Source organism: Uloborus diversus, chromosome 2, assembly GCF_026930045.1.
Source record: "Uloborus diversus isolate 005 chromosome 2, Udiv.v.3.1, whole genome shotgun sequence".
NCBI classification, from domain to species: domain Eukaryota; kingdom Metazoa; phylum Arthropoda; class Arachnida; order Araneae; family Uloboridae; genus Uloborus; species Uloborus diversus.
This window is the reverse complement of record NC_072732.1, coordinates 28,534,926-28,558,654: the sequence shown is the minus strand read 5'-3', so window position 1 is coordinate 28,558,654 and position 23,729 is coordinate 28,534,926. Positions and strand designations below refer to the sequence as shown.

The window sequence follows — 23,729 nt, the reverse complement described above, 5'->3', positions numbered from 1 at the left end:
ACTTAACACAGGAATACTTTTCTTTTCTTTGACATTCGAGCCCCTTCCCATTTAGCAGCATTTTAAAAATCGAAGTTATTTATAGCGTTCAAGAAATTTATTGGTGAGCTTAGGGAAGAGGGGGGGGGGGGGGGGGGTAAGTGGTAGCAATGCACAAATACTACTATTGAAATGGTTGCCTCTGGCGACCTTGATGTGATATTGTTCACTAATCTTTAATAAACACAAGAAAAACATTGGTTAAAGGTGTTGAAAGTTGATGCAAAAAGAAAAAAATTGTTGATTGATCATGTTATACAGTAGACCCTTGTTTTACGCGGGTTTATTTTACTCGGTTTAGATTTTAGGCAGTTTAAGAATTGACAGCTTTATTTTATTTTACGTGAAAGAGTTTCGGTTTTGCACGGATACGGCAATGCAAAACAGATAAAATTTTCCCCTCTTTCAAAATTCAAACGCCTAAAGATTGCAGATTACGCTTAATCAACTGTATTTTGGCGTTTTAATAACCGAACTTGGACCCCCTGGAGACATTTTATGCAATTAGTTCCAGAGCTCTCTCCAGAAGTAAAATTATTAAACTCACACAGTTCAGAACCCACTGGAAAAAGAGCTTTTAGGAGTGACAAAGGAGGCTAAAACTAACGAAGATAAAAGACTATCATAGCCAGCTCCTCTTTATTAACAGAACACAAAATTAATTTATGATTTCTTTATGCATGTTGTGCATAAAAGTCGATGTAAGTACACATTAAACTTATTATACAATTAGTCATTACTAGAATGAAGTAGTTTGTTATCTATGGAACCAAACCCCTATTTTAACACTGGTATTAGGTCTCAATTTACGCGGTTTCGATTTACGCGTTATTTCCGTGGAACGTAACCCCTGCATAAAACGAGGGTCTACTGTACAATAGATTTTCATTTAATGCAGATTTGACTAAATCATTTTTTAGCTGATATCTTTTGAAAAATTTCATCATATTTAATTTTCATGCAGATCTTTCCTTCAACGTAGTATTTTGAGAAATAACGGGAGTATTGCATCGTAATAAAAGAAATAATTCAAAAAGCAGTCATCAACTAAATAGAAGAAAAAAAATGTACCCAACAGAATGGTTTGAAAACAGTTATATACTGGGCAAAATAAAAAGTAACCTCTACCTTTTTCCAAGCAATATGAAGGTTTTATTTGAAATGTTTCTCCTCACCTCGATATTTTCTTTAACAATTACTAAAACTTGCAAGCTGTTGCCAAATGACGTTCAGCTCAATATTTATCACGCACTTCACCTGTATCTATCTTAATCTACTTATTTGCATATAATGGAATCTTTTGCACTCACTCCCTGTGCTTGGATTGTTTTGAAAGTTGGTATATGTGACCTCATACCTTGTGACAGCTCAATACTCTTAAGATCAGGTTATTTATCTAACTTCTAATGATTAGTTTATTCCAATATTAAGCAACATTGTCCAATAAATCCTTAATATGTAGATGAAAAAATACTCATGCACATTAAAGTCATATTTTAATAGAAACCCGATATTTCTGCATGAGCTGAAATTTGTTTGAATTTCCCAAGGCAATTAGAAAGTTAATTGTAATTTTTTTAACCAATTTCCAGCTAAAATAAGGATGATTCTTCAATTAGAAACAACAATCATTGTTGAACAATAACTTCACTTTATGTCATCATGCTCCATCGATTTTATTTGGCTGCTGCAGCAGTCTTTAGATTTTTATAATATAGTAAGATACCGATAAAGAATTCAATGCAGTTATTACTAAGAATAGTCTTGTAAATAATATACATTTTTATTACTAAACATATCATGTGTATAATTAATTGGCATGATACAGTTGAACCTTGATATCTCGAACCTCCTTATGTCGAAACCTTTGATGTCTCAAAAAAAATTTTCCCCTGCATTTTCTATAAAAACCACTATGTATTTTCCATAGTTATCTCGAAATTTATTTTTTGGAACCCTTGATATGTCAAAATTTTTGCACAGAAGCAAGTTTCAGTTGTCGTTTTTCTTTGACAATTTTTGTAGTAAAACCAGTTCCAGGGACCAGATTTCATCTCTCTTCTTGGAAACTTTGTGATTAGGGGATTGAAGCAAGAGAATAGGGAAGTGTTGGTATGAAAGGGGTGCTGTGTTTTCCCCAGAGTTTAGAATCTGTGCATTTCTCTCGAACATGTTGTCCACTTTGAGGAAAGGGGGTTGATTTTTCGCCAGTCAGTTTTCAAGTGAAAACGGAAAATACGTTCCTCATTTTCATCATTCTGCTTTTTTAACTCCTTCAAAATGGCTGCTGAAAACTTTTTTGAATGTGAGAAGCTACTAGTTGAAGATAAGAATTTTTAAATTTTTAGGTGAAAAACCAAGTTGAAATTGTTGTTCATTTCAAAATCTCCTCCTGTGCACTTTCGACAATTATAAAATTTCAAATCTAGTAAAATATTGTAGACGACTTTATTGATCGTAATTCACAGTGGTCTCATAGTACATATATAAATGCATATAGTGTACGTGTGTGTAATTGTGAGAGTTTCTTGTGTAATTTTTTTAAAACCTTGATAACTCAAAAACTTGATATCTCGAATTTTTTCCCCGTCCCGAGAGATTTGAGATATTAAGGTTGTACTGTATTCACATTTTGATATAAAAAAACAACAACACTGCTAAGTATTTGAATTACATCGACAACATTTTCATAAACACTTTAAAATTTTTAGTATAAAATTTTTGAATGAGCAATCACAACAACATCAATATAAGAAACTTTTAATCTACATAGATTGTGTACAAATTTTAAAATCACAGTATGTTGAAAGTGATTTATTGAAGTTGATTAATTATTCTTATTAGATGATGCATGTGTTCAAGCTATATATTAAAGGTTCAATATTAAAATTCATGCAAAAGCACAAAAGAAAAATGACTTTCCTTTCTAAAAAAAATATTTCATTTTAAAATATCATCCAAAGCAAAAAATGTAAAGCCTCATTTTGTGTCTACATTTTAACTTTGCGAAAAGAAAAAAGGATGTAATGAAAGCTTTCCAATCTACAAAACCTGATATAAAATATTTTGCAGATTAGCTCATTATTTTTTTGTTTCATAAATAATTTTTGCACCAAACTTTTATTCTTGAAGGAACAGCACTAAATGTAACAAAAAGATTGTTGGATGCAATTAATTATCAGAAGCTAAATTTGGAGGGGAAAAAAGGAAAAGCTTAAGCAATAACTTTTTTTTTAAACTCTGCCATACAAATGCTATAAATTTCAAGTATCTGCTTATGTTCTCACCCATGCTTACACCAAAAAAAAAAAAAAGGCATTAGAAGTATTGTGGTATTTGCACCTGATATTGATGATATATTAGGCACACAGGTGGTTGCAAATGTATGCACCAATTTGCATAAAACAATCAAATGTGCATGATATTGAAACTACGGCAATGACATCAGTATACGCCATAAAGCATCAAAGAAACAAGTATGCTCGATGTTGGAATCACCATAAGAGTAACAGTAAGCACAATGTGACCTGAAACAAATGTGCTAGATGTTGGAATCACGGTAATTGCAATGGTATGCACGATAAAACATCAAAAAAATATATGCAATGTTGGAATCACAGTAATTGCATAGTGTGCGCCGTAAAACATCCAACCAATATGCTAGATGTTGGAATCACAGTAACAGCATTGGTAAGCGCTATGCAAGATGAAAGAATCAAAAATGCTAGGTGTTGGAATCATGGTAACAGCTTTAGTAAGCACCACCCAAAATGAAAGAATTAAATGTGCTAGGTGTTGGAATCACGGTAATCAAATCAGTATGCACCATGTGACATCAAAGACACAAATATGCTAGATGTTGGAATCACGGTAACAGCATTGGTAAGCACTATGTAAGATGAAATTGCACTAGGTGCCGGAATTATGGTAATAGCATAGGTAAACACCATGCAACATCACAGTAACAAGTATGATAGACATTGGAATCATGATAACAGCTTTGGTAAGCACTATGCATGATTAAAGAATCAAGTGTGCTAGGTGTTGGAATCACGGTAACAGCATTGGTAAGCACTGCATAACATGAAAGAATTAAATGTGCTAGATGTTGGAATCACGGTAATCGCATCAGTGTGCACCATGTGACATCAAAGACACAAGTATGCTAGATATTGGAATCACGGTAGCAGCATTGGTAAGCACTATGCATGATGAAAGAATCAAGTGTGCTAGGTGTTGGAATCACGGTAACAGCATTGGTAAGCACTATGCATGATGAAAGAATCAAGTGTGCTAGGTGTTGGAATCACGGTAACAGCATTGGTAAGCACCATGCAGCATGAAATAATCAAGTGTGCTAGGTGTTGGAATCACGGTAACAGCATTGGTAAGCACTGCATAACATGAAAGAATTAAATGTGCTAGATGTTGGAATCACGGTAATCGCATCAGTGTGCACCATGTGACATCAAAGACACAAGTATGCTAGATATTGGAATCACGGTAACAGCATTGGTAAGCACTATGCATGATGAAAGAATCAAGTGTGCTAGATGTTGGAATCACGGTAACAGCATTGGTAAGCACCATGCAGCATGAAATAATCAAGTGTGCTAGGTGTTGGAATCACGGTAACAGCATTGGTAAGCACCATGCAGCATGAAATAATCAAGTGTGCTAGGTGTTGGAATCACGGTAACAGCATTGGTAAGCACCGCATAACATGAAAGAATTAAATGTGCTAGATGTTGGAATCACGGTAACAGCATTGGTAAGCACCATGTAAGATGAAAGATTTAATTCTACTAGGTGTTGGAATTATGGTAATAGCATTGGTAAACACAGAGCAATGAGAAAGAATCAAATGTGCTAGATGTTGGAATCATGGCAATTTCATCAAAAAGCACCATGTGACATTAAATGGTAATAGTATTGGTATGAACCACATGGCATGAAAGAAACTAGTTTGATAGATGTTGAAATAATGGTAATAGCATTGGTATAGCACCATGCGACATTGAACAAGCTTCTGTGCCAAATGTTGGAATCACAGCATGTGTGCCATATGGCATAAAAGAAAAAATTACTAGATGTGTGGTGCTGGCATCATATTGATAATATTGATATTGGCAACTTGGCTCGAAAAAATCAAATGTGCGAACATTAACATATCAGTATACATCTTTTAAACTAAGTGTGATAGATGAAACACCCACAGTTAAATAGTGTAACGATGCATCTCCTATCTTAAAGGAGGGAGAATGCTAATATTAGGGTGATACTGACTCAAGAATTTTAATAACCCTAAGTAGTGTCAAATGTAAGAATCACGGTAATGGTATAGGTATGCAGCGTTCAGGACGTTAGAATCATAATGGTGTGACAATGCATCTCCTTATATGAAAGGACGGGGGATATTAATATTATGGTGATAACGAATCAAGAATTGTAACAGCAACCTAAGTAGTGTCAAATTTAAGAATCACAGTGATACCGAATCAAGAATTGTAACAGCAACCTAAGTAGTGTCAAATGTAAGAATAACGGTAATGGTACAGGTACGCAGCGTTCAGGACGTTACAACCATAATGGTGTAACAATGCATTTCCTTATATGAAACGAGGGGGGATATTAATATTATGGTGATACTGTATCAAGAATTATAACAGCAACCTAAGTAGTGTCAAATGTAAGAATCACGGTAATGGTACAGGTACGGAGCATTCAGGATGTTACAATCATAATGGTGTAACAATGCATCTCCTTATATAAAAGGAGGGGGGATATTAATATTATGGTGATACCGAATCAAGAATTGTAACAGCAACCTAAGTAGTGTCAAATGTAAGAATCACGGTAATGGTACAGATATGCAACCATTTTGAAACTAAGACAAGCAGTGGCATATGTAATACCACTGGAATACACAGAATTTCTTTTTGAAATGCACGAGGTGCCGAAATCACGGAAAAAGTATTGCATAGATATCCCTTAGTGTTTATTTCTTCTTTTAATTTAGAAAGTTCATAACCTCAACTTTGAAAATACCCAAAACTTCATCAGACTTCAAATGCAACATAATTTTTGAGTAAAAACTACACATGTTATTGATGACAACGTTCAAAACAAAATCAGAGAGAGTATCTCTTTGAAACAAATCATTTGAGGTAAACTTTGTATGCTGTTGCAATCCACTTTTTCATTATTTGTTAAGAATTGTATTACAATGTTCATTTTCAAGTTATTTTTCTTTCATTTGGATTGATCTGCAACAAAAAAATGAATGATGGAGATTAGGGTTAGTATAAACGTGTTGTTCCAACTATTTTAAAAAAAGGTGATCAATATGTTCTTACCTCAGACTTGAACATTTACTTGGTTTATAATTCCATCCTTTCTCCAAGTTTCATTGTTGACAATTTAATTATTTTATACTTTTAGACTTACAATTTGATTGAGTTACAATTGTTTTCTGAAAAGTTCTCTGTCGAACTTATCACTTATCTTCTGTCTCTGGTTTGGGTTCAATGGCACATTATCCAATAGGATCTTACTTGACACTATTTATGTATTTTTGGACGTGAAGATTCTACTATGCATTACTTACTTTTCAATATATGTTCGGATGGAAGCAGTGTTTCAGCTTGAACAAAAAGGTTTACCATAAATTGCAGTCCTAATTTTTTTTTTTTGAAGCTTTATTTTAACTATAACATAATTCTCTAAAAACCAATTGGGCTAATTGGTGAGGTAATTTGTTTGAATTGTTTGCAACATTTTTGTTCAAAAAGTTTTTATTATATCATGTTCCTGTAATCTTAGAGCAGTTTTTCTATCAGCTTGGTCAAAAATAAGATTTAATGTATTTAAGAACTGATAGTAAGAAAATCGAAATGTTTAAAAAAAAAAAAATTCCTACCTATGTAGCGATAAATCAGTTTCTTAATTGCCAATAAGAAATGTGGTTTTAATTTAGATATCCAGGTATTAATTTGGGCAATCCTAACCTGGCAGCATTGAGAATGCTGCCATGTTAGGCTTGCCCGAACTATTGTCTTGTAGCAAACAGTAAACTAAAATTTAGTTTATGTTCTTGTAATTGGCCAACTAGCTCATTAATGGAAGTATACTTTTTGTCATTAGCAAATATTGAGAATATGATACCATTTTATTTATTTTAAAAATATATTATCAATATTGAGGAACTGTACATAGTGTAATGGCACTAGTAACATACAGTTATAAGTTGAAATTTAAATAATAAGAATTTTAGGAGAGTAAAACTGATGTTGCTGTGGCCCATGAAGACAGTGCAACCATCTAGTGTTATCAGTTAATTTTATGGGCCAGTACTTTTTTTTTCAAAAAGTCTAAATACATTAAAAAGCTCAGAAAATTAAGCAAACCTTACAGCAATGTCTGAAGCACGTCTGTTACTGGCGCTGTTACCCTACACTTCAAAAAATGGTTTGTAAAATTTTTGTAAGAAAGAAAATGAAAACTTGACACAACAAAAGACAAAAACTAAGACAGATACAAAATAAAATTTATTAATTCATTTCCTTACAAAATTAAGAATTTATACATAACTGCTCACATGTACTTACAGTGAAATGCATCAGTTTTCAGCAAAATCCAGACTAGTAACTTTAAACCTTACCTCCAAAAAGTATATCCAGGATGATTAAGGGTGACAGACTATTACTACTACCTTTCTTCCGCATCATACAAGCACAGAAGACTCTATTTAAATAAATGAGTAAAAGATGAATTACATTACTTCTCTTTAGTCCTTTAAATGCAACCTTTACAATTCATAATTACTTATAAGCAGTGCCTCAGTTGAAAAAGAAAATGGAACGCATTTTTTTAAATAGAGTAGACAGTTATGGTTGACAGATTTTTGTAAGGCCAAAAATGGTCAGTTTAGATTGCTTTTTAAATTAAAGCTGCCTTAAAAATACTTTTTTTTTTCAAAAATTAAATTGTTTTGAAGACAGTTTGCATTATTTTCCATAATGAACCAAATACTTTAGGGAACAGTCCCCCTTAACTATAGCGCTGCTTAAAAGTACTGAATTGTGAACTGTAAAGCAGAATGATTGAATATAAATTGAAAATGGCACAAAATATTTTATGCTGACAATCATTATTTAAAAAAAAAGTTCCATTTGAAATACATAAAAGAATAATGTAAAGACCACATGAAAGAATACATTAAATACATCTTAAACAAAAATTAACAAAGGTCAAGATTTCTGTTCAACTTTTTAGATGCTATTGGATACATTCATAGGGCAATTCCACAAAAATATTAACCTGAGCATCAAAATTTCAATATTAACGAAACTATAAGTCTTTTGTAAGAAAACATCAAAAACAGAATAAAATGTATCAAAGTAATGCTTTATATTGAACACTTATTCAATGAGAACAGTCAACTTATTTTTGGAGCTGATTTTAATCTAGTTACATAAAAGTTTAAATTTTGATCAAAATTTCAATTTTTATGCATGAATTAATTTTTTTTTTTTTTGATGTTAGTAACCAAATTTCTCTATGTTTATGCATGTGCTGTGCAAATGAAAGCGGGGTTGGCAAGGTTTTTACCATCTTCTTCAAAATTCTTGTGTCTAAAACTACTTTTTGAGAAACTATATCAAAAACAGAACAAAATGTGTCAAAATTATTTGTTTGACTATTTTATATATTTATTCAATGCGAACATTCAAGTATAAATATATGTGATATTTATTTATGCAGCTGATTTTAATCTAGTTACATAGAAATGAAATTTTTCATTAAGAATTTCAATTTGTATGCAGGATACTTTTTTCTCCATAAACCAAGTTTTTCGACATTTATGCATGTGTGCAAAAGAAAGTGTTCAAAATATGGTGCAATAATTGACTTAAATGCAATAAAATGCAATTCTTTTTATAGTTAGAGAATGTATTATATTAAAAACATGAACTAAAAAAAGAATAGCACGTTTTATAACATAAGTGTTTACTCCTCAATTTCTTGTTCTTTAAACTATGACTTAAAAAATAATGTTCGATAAAACAGCATGTAAAACTTATTTGCAAAAACAATTAACAAAATTATTTTTTTTTTTTTTTTTTTTTTTTTTTGCACCTAAATAACATTTGCACATTTAATAACTTTCCTTTGAGTTATAAATGGAACTGAAATTAGTTGTCTTGGCAGTGTTGTGAATTTCCTTTCATAACTCTACCAACTGTTACATAAGAAAGATTTTGTGTAATAGTTATTGGCAATTTTTTAAAGTAAAATATTTTTTAAATGAACATTTTGGAGAAAAATATTATCAAATGCTTATTATATAATTAAACCTCATTAATATCTATATTTATGCATTATGAATATTAAAGTGAATACAAATTGAAAAGATTACACCGATTTAGCTTTAGCATAGTTTAGGACAGTTTTAGATGGTAAAAACCACCTGTCCTAAATCAGTTTTGGACAGTCCAAAACCCAACCCTGCCTATCAACTCTTATTGTACAATATTTATTTTTTAATTGTGTTCTGAAATAAAATTTCTTGGAGAAGATTAATTTTCAACTTTGTCACTCCGGTTTTTATGAGTCTGTACTGTACGAATTCAATGGAGTTATGAGGCTGAAAGGGATGTTGCTAAGATAGAGTTCAGTTTTAGGCAATTTTCATTTTCCATTGATGATATACTACAGGTAAAAACTGGAAATGGAAGATGTCTATCTTCAAGAACTGAGTATCCAAACTTCACACAACGCAAGTCGAGACCACAATAAATAACAGTTACTAATAGACAAGAAGGTATGAAACAAAATTTGTCATGAAGATAGTAGGAAATATTTAAACTTCAATGGGGGAGGGGGGGGAGAAGCACACGATATAAGAGAAGGTATAAAAAAAAATTCTGATTCAAAATTCTCAAAAATTACAAAATGTTTGCCGAAAAGGAAAACCTTTAAAAGACACAGGGGTGAGAACCAGAGAGACAAAATGCTTTAAAAGAGACTTGCATTCCCCAGATTTTTCCTATTAAGCTTTTAAGGGGACAAAATTTTTACTTTTTACAAATGGACAAGGCAAAGAGCAATTCTGAATACTTAAAAAAAAGGGGGGGGGCAGTATATCCACCAGAAGAAGAATAGATTCTCCCCCCCCCCTAAAAATAAGAGATTATTTCTTTTTGAAAATATATTTTGATCATAAATTATGATCAAAATTTTTTTTGTTGTTGATTTAAAATAGAAATGAAAAATTCAAAATACTATACCTGAAGATGTTAAATTTTTAGATCAATTCAATTTAAAAGTTATTTCATTGCAGATAAAAGTTGAGGATTCCATAACCAAAACTTCCAGTGTCTGATTCAGTTCTAGCAATCTGAAAATAGAAAAATCAATTTAAAGGATTAAGAAATACATGCCATACTCATACTTTGATTATTGACTTGGCAAAAAGCATTTTTACCTCACTATTTCATAGTGATTTTATTAAACTATTGGAAGTGTTGTCTTTCTCTGAAGAGTTCATAAATTTTAAATGCAACAGCACCTCACAGTCTGTTTTTCCCCCTCTCTATTTTCAAAAAAATATTCTTTACCTTTTCATATAAAACTTATGATGTATTAAGAAAACAACATTTGCTTCAGAAAAATTTGTAGACATTACAGTAAACTAAAGTTTTTAAGATTTCCCTCTGACTGAATTAGTTTTTTTTTTTTTAAAGACATTTTTAACATTACTATAGTCAGTAGGAATAGTGTTAGTCCTTGGGTTCAGACCTCCTTACATGAAGCTAAAAAATTAAAATTCATATAGTTAAAGTTAAACTTATCTTCTACGTAAAAGATGTTTTTTTCATGATTTAATCTGTTTTATTCATGTATGTCAGGTCAAGTCAGCCTCTTGTGGGTGGTAAATTAAGCAGGCAATGGGTCACCACGGACCAGGTTTTATACCTGAAAAAACGGTGCCTTAAGTCGTAAATGGATCAAACTGTTCCTTATTAGAAGAGGGGTGTGCAACACGTCCCCTTTTGGGGAAAAATTTATAGAGCAGGGGTCTGTCCAGGATTTTTCACAGGGTCCGTTTTTTGTGAAAAATAAAATAATTTTGTGAAAAATCAATTATTTTTGTGAAAAATCAAATAATTAAAAAAAAAAATTTTTTTTCTTGTAAAAACGAAAGTTTAGACTCTTGAGATGGTGTAAACTGCATCATTGACACTTAAAGTTGAGTGTTTTCTCTCTTTTCTGTTGAGAATATCATTCTTGAGTGTTTTTCTAGTATTTGAAGAGAAGGGGGAGGCATCGCTCCCTGGGAGATGGGCACCCTTCAAGTATCAATATTTATCTACCATTCTACATCATGTTAAATTATACTAGAAATGTTTTTTGTATAGTATTTAAAATAACTGAGAAAAAAAAATTAGGCAGGAGTTCAGCATTTAACTTTTTAACCCAAGACACTGTTTAAGAGCACAGAGTTTCGTTCAAACCTTATAAACTCCGTGATTTTCACAAAAATAAAAAATATTTTATTTGTTTACCTCTTAACTAAGCGTACTAAACATCGAAAATTCGAAAAATCAGATTTCCACAGCGGATGCAAAGAGATTGCAATCCTCAAAGTGAAGGAATCAAAAGTATAAAAACGGCTTGTAAAATAAATATTTTTGATAAAATTACTTTTGAATTGCATTTTAGAGTCCCATGATAAACATATCATTAATATCTGGACACAGTTGAAGCAAAAATAAATAAATAAAAAATAAACCATCGATTCAGCATTTTAATTATTGACTCATAAAAGAAAATGGAATTCCCCTTTAAAAACTTGAAATAAGCTTTGTTACAAAAATGAAGAGACTTTTCATTTATTTGCATCCTAATAAAGCGAAGTTAGCTTGAAAAAAAGAATAAAATATGATTCTCATATCGGATGTAAAAAGATCGCGTTTTTCAAAATGTAGACATCTATAGAAAAAAATAACGGTAAATAAAAGTTTATTTAAAGTTAATTATCCTTTTTAGTATCGAAAAACTAAACCCATATAACTTTCTCCCAAAATAAAAACTAAACCCATATAACTTTCTCCCAAAATAACAGTTTAACATCGCATCACCAGACACTAAGTGGCGATAAGTTTAAATTTTGTAACCCTATCTGAAGTGATCACATCCGCCCCACCCATACTATCCTTTGTAGTTCTAAATTCATTTCGCTGTATATTATTGATGATTAAATCATGAGTGGGGAGAAAAGTGCTTACTACGCCTATTCAGAGAATGTTGACTAGGGTGGTCACAAGGTACATAGGAAAAAACTTTTTTCAACTAATCTTTTGCGGCACCCTCCTAAAATGTGCCAATAAACTGGAAAATGTGATCTGCAAAGTTTCAAGTCATTTCGATGATATTAACACATGCCGCAAAGAGGCTAAAGTTACGAAAAATAGCAATTTTTAGCAAAAAAACGTAGTTTTCCATCTATTAAACTAAAACTATTCATTCTAGAAACTTGGTTCTGGTCTCATTTTATAGGGAATTTTATTCTCTTAAAGTCAAATTTTATTTAAATTCTTGTAAAAATTGATTGAACATTATTCAGGATTTTTCAAGTCAGGTCGTAGCTGATATCCTCAAAATTGCGTAAAAAGAATGAATCATTAAAAAATAAATTTTATTACTTCTTTTAGTTAATGGTTGTAAACCCCTTACAATGCTAAGTAATCAGAGCAAAAACAGCAATATTATCAGAAATGTATACAGTGAAACCCCGCTACAACGAATACCGATACTTCGAAATATCCGCTTTAACGAAAGACATTTTCAGCCCTGATTTGATATCTATTACGCGTTGCTTGAATTTCATTACTACTAAAACCTCGTTACAACTAAAATTTCTGGTAATTCGAAGTTTGTTGCAACAAGATTTCACTGTACTAAAGTTATATCTCTAAAACTCAAAGCTAAAACAAACAACTGCGTGTAAAACTTTTGAAATTAGCTGTAGAGGCCATAAATACGGAACGTTGCTTTATTCCTCGGTGGTCAGAGCTAAGCAATAGCTTAAAAATCCCAGTCTTGTAAGGGCCCCCTAGAGAAAGGAAAAACTACGATTCCCAAGAAAGTGGTCTATTCTTAGCCGGGAAATTGTTGAAGGGCTTCTGCAGTGCAAAACTGCGTTTTGTGAGTGCAGTTGTTACAGAAAAAGTTTTTGTATTTAGCAAGTCTCTACCATACCTTAGAAGTTGGTTTAAAAGATTTGATTTGCAAAATAGGTACGTCCACTAGTCCTCAACCAGATATTTTTCAAGAATTTCAGGATGACCGGTACACATAGGCGGATTTAGGACTGAGTTCCTGGGGGGGCAGGATTTTTTTTTTTTTTTTTTTGGAGCAACATTTTTAATTGCCCTCCCCCCCTCCCATGTTTTTGTCTGTTTTCTGTGATGCGTAAGGCCATTCTTTACTTTTTTATGTGTCGTTTTCATTCCTGTGTGTAATCATGATGTCCTTTTTAAATTGACCTTAAAAGAGAGGGGGCTGGTATTAAGAGAGTAACGCATTGCACCCTTTTAAGTGGGATATAGAATATCTCCAGTTTTAGGGGGCCCGGGGGTTACTCCCCCGGAGGAAATTATCTAAAATGGATATAAAATTCTGCATTTTGAAGTCTTATAAGGGTTAATTGGAAATAATAGGCAAATATTTTTTTTTTTATGTTTTAGGCTTTAAAAGTGCTTTGTGATGCAAGTTAATACTTTAAAAGAAATGGTGCACAGATTTAGAGAATAGGTATCAAGAGAGTAACATACTACTCATATGAACAATTCTTAATTTATACACTTGATAAGAAATAAAATTGAAGCACACTTTGCTTAAGAGTTTCAAAGACTTGTCTAATTATCTTCAAGGTTTGGTTGGTTAGATTGGGTTTTTGGTTTAAGAGCCCTTGTAGGCTATACTATGCCAATTCTTTTCAGGGATTTTAGAACCTATGAATAATTTGCACTTTCCAGTCTCTGAAATTGAGTAATAGATTGTACACTTGTACAGTATTGTTCAAACTTTGTAAGAAACTGCTATTTTAAGTTTAAAAGAAAAAATAAACTTTAATTTCCTATTCAAAAAAGAAAAAATCATGATTTTTTTTGTTATAAGATTTTGGAAGATACGTTGTTACTATATAAACTCCTCCCAAAACTAGGGGGCATTGTCCCCTTCCCCCTCCCCCCCATAAATCCACCCATGCTCTTCTGAACTATTCAAAAACAAAAAAATAATGATTTTTTTTTTAATTTTTGGAAGATGTGTTGTTACTACATAAAGTCCTTCCAAAACTGGGGGGGCATTGCTCCCCTCTGACCCCCCATAAATCCGCCCATGCCGGTACAGATAAGAAGAATCCAAAGCAAGTATAGAAGATTAAAGACAAAATAAGCAATCCTGGTGAAATTTCAAGCTTTCTTTTCGAGAAATAAAATCTGTAGCAGCCTAGGGATGTCTACAAGGAATTCATTCAACTTTGCCTAACTTATTTAGGGAGTCTTTCTCCAAACAACGTTACTTTTCGAGTACCTGGCGTCATTTATTGCACCAGATGGATGATTAAGGCCATATGAGGTAGTGTGAAGCAAAGGGATGTAAGTGGACTTTTTAAAGTTCCTTATAAAATGCGTTTAGAGTTCAGATCCTAGGCTTTCATTTGAACTTTTTTTCTAAATCATGCTATATAACAGCCCCTACCAGAGCTACTAGTATCATCTCTTGCCCCTAAGCAGAGTAGAGGTTCCTCTATCATTTGTAATGATTATCTCCAAAATTTTACTTCTGTCAATTACATCCCTTTGCTTCTCACTGTCTCATATACTCTTTGAAAATATATCTTTTCTTGGGTCAGCTTTCCTTAATCGATTTAGAGATAAAAGGTATTGAAGATATTTGGTTGTTTATCATCGATATTTACGGAAAAGTATGGTTTATTGTCTGCGATCCAGCTTTGGCCCCCAACAAAGATCTAGTTAGTAAAATCCTTGGTTCAATACTAGAGTATTTATAAACATGATGTAGGCACAAAACTACGTAAAATAATTAGCCATCTGCGGTCCAGAACTTAGAGAAGGTTGCATTTCCCTTTTTTTTGATGATATTTAAAAAAAAAAAAAAAAAGATCAAAACAAGGGAAGCTGCAAAATTAAAATCTAAAGTAGGAGATAATAAAGATGATTGTGATGATAGATATACAAACGCACAGCTCAATCTGAAAAGAAGTTTACTTGATTGGACAAAGGAATAGATTTTTTCATTTCTCCTCCAACTATTTAACAGATTCAATTTTTTTTAAAGAGATTTGAAATCGATACAAAGTTTTTAAATACTGATCTTGATGAATAGTATAGAAACCAATAGTATATTAAAACTAAAAAGACAGTAAACAGTTTAAGGGTTATCAATGTCACAGCTGAAAGAGGTGTAAAACTAATTTTTAACTAACGACAGTTTCTATTATTACAAGTTATGTCTGAATGCAGGCACATTTTTCCACATTCATCAGAATCTGTCATATCGAAGCCATTATCATTTTAACTTGTCAATGAAAAGTAATAACATAATGATGTATGTCTTTTCAGTGTATGTTATTTAACAGTGTAAGTAATAAAATGCATTAGAATTTTTTTCCTTTTTTGTAGTTTAAGCTCTTTGCTTTCTCTTCTAAACAGTTTAGTTCCTTTATTTTAAATCAGCAATTTGTTGCATTTAATTTTTAAAATACCTCCAAATGAAGCCTTTTTAATGGATTAATTAAAATTTACAAAGAGCAAATAAATGTAATTGAATATTGTAATGCTTTTAGGTCTTCGCATGAAAATTCCTTATTGATAATATCTTACATGACCTGACCTGAATAATGCCAAGTACCATTCTGTAACTTTTATTTTAAAAAAATGATAAACATCTCATCACGAGAGTAAAATTTCCTATAAAATGAGACCAGAACGAAGTGTCTAGGATGAAAAGTTTTGGTTTTAAAGCGGAAAAACTATGATTTTTTGGTAAAAATCGCTGTTTTTCGTAACTTTAGCCTCTTTGAGGCACGTGTTAATATTATCGGATAAAGCTGAAACTTAGCAAATCATGTTTTCTAGTCCATTGGCACATTTTAGGGGGATGCCGCGGAAGAAATTCGAAAATCGATTTTTTGTGACCACCCTAATGTTGACGCTTTTCCAAAGAAGTTTACAACAACACCGCTGCATAAAACAAACAAGCAAAATTATAAACCAAACTGACTTTCAGCTGTTAATTTCTTTCAAAGAAACCAACAACAGGCATTATATTTATTTGGCGGTAGTAATTATTTATGGCTTGCAGGAGCATCACAAGAGTGCCGATTTTTTTTTTCCTTTTGCAAAATTAGCTGATTTTGTATAAGTTGATTCCTCTAATTTAACTTTAAATATGCTGTATTATTTTAATTTGAGATTTGCTCTTTCAATAAACAATTTGTGAAAGATCCGTTTTTGTTTACCAGAATTTGGTGAAGGAACCGTTTTGGTTGATCGGATTTTTGTAAAAGGTCCGTTTTGGTTGATCGGATTTTTGTGAAGAGTCCGTTAACGGACCCAAATTTGCTCTGGCCAGACCCCTGTAGAGGTGATGTCTGCCTCCCATTGGATGCCCAGTTGAGACATTTCTTGCTATGCCTCAGATGATAGGGAGTTGTTAGAACTAGTTACCACATGAAAGTGAAAATTTTTGTGGTAAATTTCAAAAAAGAAAAGAAACTTTTAAAAGTGGAACAGGGAGCTTTATTAATAACTTTTTCCTACAACATGCAATTTTTAACATTTGTTCAAATCATATTTAGTAAACATGTACAAAAATAGAAAATATTTTTTTAAAAAAATTATGAACTTAACGCAAAATCATTGATTTTTTGTAACATAATCTTTTATCATTTTTCTCAGTTAAAAAATCCATTTTTACATAAAATGAAAAAATAAATAAATAATAGATTATAAATATATAAAAATAATGACATTGTGAAAAATGAATGCACGCAGGTGTTTAAAAAAGTAAAAATAAATAAGAAAAATTACCATATTATCTTACGGTCTTCCAAATTGTTTCTTATTCATTGAGAACATGTAGAAAATCCTTTAATGAAAAAAAATAGAGAAATTAATTCTTTGAAATGCATTGTGAAATAAAGAGTAACTGGTAAATTAAACATTTGAATAACATTATGATGGAAATATATTTTTAATTATTACTGAAGTATTACAACAAATCTGTTAACCTCAAGATATGGATTTCTAGATTGCTACTTCAGATAGAAGCAAATATTACTCTGGACAACAATAATTCACTGTAAGAAATGAAATGGTAACCCAGTGTCAGAAATAAGCAGTTACTAGGCGCATTTTGAGACTAAAGTGTTTACTTTCATGCTAAGATTTCTAATCCTAGTCCTGGGCACCAAAATTAAACACCTAAAATTTCAAATCAGATTACACTTCCTTTCCTCATACAATCACATCACAACCTGCAATTGATGTTAACAAAGTTGAAAAAAAAAATCTCCTGTCATGATTTTCTAAGTGCATGCATGCATTAGGCAATTGCAGATTCAGATGTAATTTCTGGAGCAGGCACTGAAGAGAGAAAGATGGTTTTCCCTCAAAGTTTTTCAGGACAGAACTTTAAAATTAGACTTCTCTTACACTATTTAGGATTCTTTAATTGAAACCAATGAACAAACAGAAAGAATATTGCCAAATTTACTTTGTTTGAATGTGTATAGCCTATTTTCAAAACATTTTACACCAATTAAATACTATGAGCCCTACAAATTATTTCAACAAATATCACAATAATGTATAGAATAATTAAAAACATTTTCATAGAAGTTAAAAACTTCAAAACATAGCCATGAAATTGGCAAACACATGATTGGGAGTTGAAAGAAACCCCATTGAACTATAAGTAAGGTGGAATGACTGCTGCCGATTCCCCCTTTCGTTAAAGACGCGGTCCAGTTTTTGAAAGTACTTGAGAGGCAACAGCAGTCTAGAGGGCAAAACATAGCGTCTTTCGTATAGGAGCCATTCAAACGTTTGCTAATTTCATCCAAATTAGTTTATAACTAAGATGCTGGTTTAGTATTTTATCATGTGAAGTTTTGCCTGATCCATTTTTGATGAAAGGAAAAAAGAATTGTCAATAAAATTCGGTTTTTTGGGGAGTGAAAAAGCCCATTTTTCATTTTTTCTTAAGTTTAAGCATTCATTAAGGTTAAGTTATTCTTCATGAAGACCTACTAGAATCAGCCTGTTTTTTTCCTGGGCTTCTAGTATGCATAGTAGGGTGCGTTTTATAATGCACTTTTTGAAAAAATTTTGAATTTCTTATGGGGCACCCCTTTAATTGCTTCCTTTTGATGAAAAAACACCCACTTAAAAGTTTCATAGAATTTGAACAAAATTTAGAGGTTGCTACCAGCGATTAAAATTACCTTCATTGTGAAAAATTAGAGTAAAAATATATTCCCAATTTTCTATTACAGTATTTGACATCAACATGAAATTGGGTTGGTTAAGGTAGAAACATAACCCAAATGCCTATTTCCTATACATACAAAAAAATAATAATCATTTCATGGTTGCTATGCTGTGTAATGTCAAACAAAAGCCATGCCAAAGTTCCACTACACCTTTCATATCATTGGTTTACAATTTCAGTCTTTTACACCCACCAATATTGTAATTTTTTCCCCTTTGTTTCTAGTATACAAGCCTTTTTCTGATTGCTACTCATCATTCAAACTATTTGATGATATCTCTTCAAAAAACTTGATGAAAAAAACCTTTATGGTGAAAAATTTGAATTTCAGTAATGAAATCCTCCATTTCTTTTCCTTTGGTTTTAGTTCTGCAACATCTGCTGTTCAGTGTTTCATTAGAGAAGTTGTTTTTTTAGGTTTCTTTAAGAAAGAGACCAATTTGGAGTTTGTCTCTTCAGAAATGACACGTAGATGTCAAATAAAATTACTTGAAGCAACAAATTCCTTCTTGTAAGTGAAAATGCTTCTCAACAACAAAAGACCAAATCTAGATAAACTTTATTGCAAATTCTTGTTCTTCCGAATCAGTCAAAGTGTATTCAGTTACAACAGAGGCTTAAAAAAAATACTTTCACTACAGTTGATTCAGATTCTTCATGATTTTCTTTCTCTCAAAATTTCTTCTTTTCATGCAAGTTCTGTTGTTTTTTTAAATAGAGATTTATTTGGGAACAAATCTGATATACCCCCCTCTTGGCGACTTTTTCCTGTTGGCGCCAAAAAAGCGTCGCCAAGAAAACTATGTATGACGTCATATGTCATACATCGTTCTTAGCGATGCTTTTTTTAGCGCCAACAGGAAAAATTCAAATTATGTCATTAATTATTTAATGAAATTAATGCATTAATTTTTTTCCGTTGTTTTCTCCGGGATACGAGCCCTCGGTCTCATAGTACTTTCGTAATGAGACGCCGGCCCTGCCTCGGTCTCATTACGAAAGTACTATGAGACCTCTGGCTCGCCAGTTATCCCTCCGACTGTTAATATACATCACAGTCGGATATAAGTCACAGATCTCCTCCGTTCAGTATACAATAAAGTCACAGATTTTATGTGAAATTAACACCATTTTTGTGCTACAAAAATGCCAACCAGACCAAAATACAAACTACCAGAAACACACTAAAAACACAATAATTCAAAATATGTTCACTTACCTTTTTTACTTTTCTTTTACTTCCTCACGTGAGGCAGTGCACATATGTTCCGCTCTTAGGGAAATTATCCCATTTTTTATTATCATTACTTTACAAAAATATTTAAATATAAAATATATATATAAAAAATCTATTTAGGACTCCGGTACGTCCAAACGTTGGACGACCTGACGAAAAAGAAAAAGAAGATTCATTCAAAAATTTCAATTGATACATTTGGACAACATCACAAACCGAACTCATAATTAAAATAGAAAATTCAACTAAATTAACATTAAAAAAACAACAAGAAAAAGAATACTCTAAAATAAAGTTTGAATTGAAACTTTATTTTAGAGTATTCAACTTAAAATCTCCCTAAGAGCGGAACATATGAGCACCTACCTCCTACCACACAGACACGTGCAAAAAGAGACTTCGAGAAACGTTCAAGTTGCAAAACCAGGGTTGCCAAGTTATCGCCTTATTGGCGATTTTCGTATCGAGCGAAAAATTAAAATCTCGCCAAGAGGGGGGGCATATCAGAGGAGAGCCTTTATTTGTTACCAATTTCGCCTTGTCCTCCTAGTTTTCTTTCATTTAGAAATAATATCTCGCCTGGAAGTGAAATCTTGCGTGAAGTATCATCAACAAGAGCAAGGTCAAGCAAATAATCTAATGATGGATTCCAATAATTTTGTTTTTGATTATTGAAATAGAACTCTTTTAGTTTTCTTTTTGAGTTCTTAACTGACAACTTGAGTTTCTTTGAGTTGCTAACCAACAGTTAGTTAAGAGGTTGAGAGTTGATTGTAGCTACAGTTAATTAACATGATTTAATAAAATATGAAATAATTTCAAAGTCAGTAACAATCTAATTTATTAATAATTAAAATTAATAACAAAAAGATAACATAAATAAATATTTTAATAACCGATGCAAAAAAAAAAAAAAAATAATAATAAGATTTCAAATTTTGCAGCAATGGTAGCAACCTCTAAATTTTATTCAATTTTTGTTTTTAAGATATGTGAATTTTTTTTTCATCCAATGGAACAAAATGAGAGGGTGCCTCATGAAAAAATAACATTTTCAAAAAAAGAGACGCACTCTAATGCATAGCTATATTCATTCACTATTTTATTCACTTAACTATTTTTTCTCATACATTAATTAATTAATGCATTCATTTACTCGTTTGTTGTTTCATTTTCTTTTGATTTATTCATTTATTCTTTTACCTACGGAAACATTTAATCAAAATTTTCTGTAATAATCAAATAAAAATACTTTGTTCGAAAAAAATGTTATTTTTTCACTTTGCCCCATGGGAGAAAAAAGGTGAAAAATGCCCACCTTTTTTTGGAAGTACAAATTTACTGCCAAAATAACAAAATCAAGTTTTAATGGAAGTTTTATTACAAAATATGTTGTTCTTACTTCATGTAGCGTAATTTTGAGAACAAATATTCAATCTGTTCAGCTCACGCATCTTAACTATTTCACTTTGCCCCACATTCCTTTACTATGAAAGATGGGGAAAATTATAGACACATGAAAAATGGTGCATCACTGTATATAAGAATGTATACAATTTTTAATCAAATGATATTTAATAATAACTAGTGTATTGTTAAATCAAAAATCAATAATTTAAAGAGTAAGTTGTAAACTGTGTGATGTAATCATATGTAAAGTTAGAAAGAATTAAAAAAAATTATTAAATTATTATTTCATCAATCAAGGAGTTGTAAAAGCATTGTTAATTGTAAAAGTGGAGTATCTCCAAATATTTCAAATGCGTTTGCTTGTTAAATGATATCACATCGAGTTGTATCTTTTAGTATACAAGTGAAGCAATTCACTTTTCCAAATAAATATCAAAGGACAAATAGTAGCTGAACACTTGCATTTTTTTCCTGAGGAAAAGTTTCTGTAAAGCGCTTTAAAAAAAACTGCCTTGTAAAATCATTTACAAGGAAATAACTCACTTTTACAAGGAGTCATACAATAAAAATTTATTTAATTAGTTAATAAATTTCATTTATCCCAGTACCCAACCTCCCCCACCCTAGAATCAGTCACTGATGACAGGAAAACGATAATAAAATGGAGAAAGAAATGCTAAGTAAATAATAGAATTGTTCATACCTTCTCCGGAAAAATTCCAGAGCGGTACATTTGACAAAATTTGCTCCAGGCTAGAAAAAATACATCTATCAATCACAGCAAAATTATTTCGAAATGACAGAGATATTTAAAAATTACGAATTAACTCAAGCAATACTACCGTATCTTTCGTATCGATCGTCTCATCATTCGAACATCAGCGCCCTTTTGTTTAACGACAAACACAACATCAAAATAAACGAACGACCATAGCTCTGCCTGCCTTACCCCAATCGCTTGTGAAAGATTTAAAATACTGCTCCGCAGGAGAGAACCGAAGACGAGAAAGGAACAGGGTTGCATCAACGATACTCAGCAAATCGCCAAAAAGGAATCATTGTCGCCAAGATTTCAATAAGAGATTTTATAAGAAGTAAACACATTTAAAAAATAAAATAAAAAATTAATTTGAATTTTGACGTCTTGAATTCAAATTATGTTTTTCGCAATCACGAGTGTGTGTATGTAGGCGTATGTGTTTGTGTGTGGGGGGTATGTGTGTTTGTATGTAGAGGGTATGTATGTGTGTGTAGGCATGTGTGTTTGTGACTGTGTGCTGGCATGTGTGTGGGTAGTTGTGTGTATGAATGTGTGTGTGGGGGGGTATGTGTATGTGTGTATAGGCATATGTGTCTGTGTCTGTGTGCAGGCATGAATGTGTGGGTAGTTGTGTGTATGTTTTTGTGTGTGTACGTGTAGGTGTGTGTATGTATGCATGAATGTGTTAGTGGTGTGTGTGTGTATGTGTAGGTGTCTGTATGTATGCGTGTGTGTAGGTGTATGTGTGTGTATGTGTTTGTGTGTGTATGTGTGCGTGTGTAGTTGTGTATGTATGCGCGTGTGTGTAGGACATGGATGCAACCTGGAGACGGTTTTCGCTATAGGAGCAGCATCGTGAGGACCCGGTTGACGGTGGTGCTGCAGAGGGTGGCGGTGAGAAAATAAAATGATAGGACATCAAAACAGTCAAGTGAGAACAATAAGCAATCATGATTGCTCAAAAAAACCCTGTGACCCTCTTCCTCCAATCAACTCTAATTTGAATTCTGAAACTTTGAATTCAAATTATGTTTTTCGCAATCACGAGTTGCGACAAGACCCTACTCATTAGAGTTATTGTTTCTAGAAATGGCTCCCCCCCCAACCATGTCCCTCCTCCTGGGTGGTTATGTGTGTATAGTTGTGTGTAGGCGTGTGTATGTGTGTAAAGGCGCGCGCGTGTAGGCGAGGGTGTATGAGCATGCGTGTGTAGGACATAGACGCCACCACCCAGCAGAAGAGGATTCCGGGGGACAGTGCTCAGGACCAGAGCAGCCGTGCCGCCGCCGCTGGGCGGTGGTGCTGCTGGTCCAAGCTGAAAAAGGAACCATAACGCCAAGGACTGTCAAATGAGAACAATAAGCAATCGTGGTTGCTCAAAAAAAAAATTAATTTGAATTTTGATATCTTGAATTCAAATTATGTTTTTCACAATCACGTGTTTTTTTGCGTGTATGTAGGGATATGTGTGTGGGTATGTGTGTGAGTGTGTGTGTGTAGGTGTGTGTTTGTGTCTGTGTGCAGGCGTGTGTGTGTGTGTGCAGGCGTGTGTGTGTGTGTGCAGGCGTGTGTGTGTGTGTGTGCAGGCGTGTGTGTGTGTGTGTGCAGGCGTGTGTGTGTGTGTGCAGGCGTGTGTGTGTATGTGTGTGTTTTTGTCTGTGTGCAGGCTTGAGTCTGTGTGGGTATGTGTGTTTGTGT

The 23,729-nt window shown here is 32.5% G+C and overlaps 1 long non-coding RNA gene across 5 annotated transcripts; it reads right to left on the bottom strand.

The window, feature by feature from the left end:
• Positions 1-1,548: 1,548 nt before the first annotated feature.
• LOC129217793 (uncharacterized) lies at positions 1,549-22,245 on the bottom strand. Of its 5 annotated transcripts, XR_008580260.1 has the most exons (6): positions 22,114-22,245; positions 21,975-22,024; positions 17,163-17,220; positions 10,329-10,438; positions 5,558-6,305; positions 1,550-5,498 (listed from the first exon to the last, which is right to left on the bottom strand). It is a non-coding gene; the product is annotated as an uncharacterized LOC129217793 (long non-coding RNA). The 5 variants fall into 5 exon arrangements; XR_008580259.1 differs by having other exon boundaries at positions 1,549-6,305; XR_008580257.1 differs by having other exon boundaries at positions 1,551-5,498; positions 21,975-22,235.
• Positions 22,246-23,729: the final 1,484 nt, after the last annotated feature.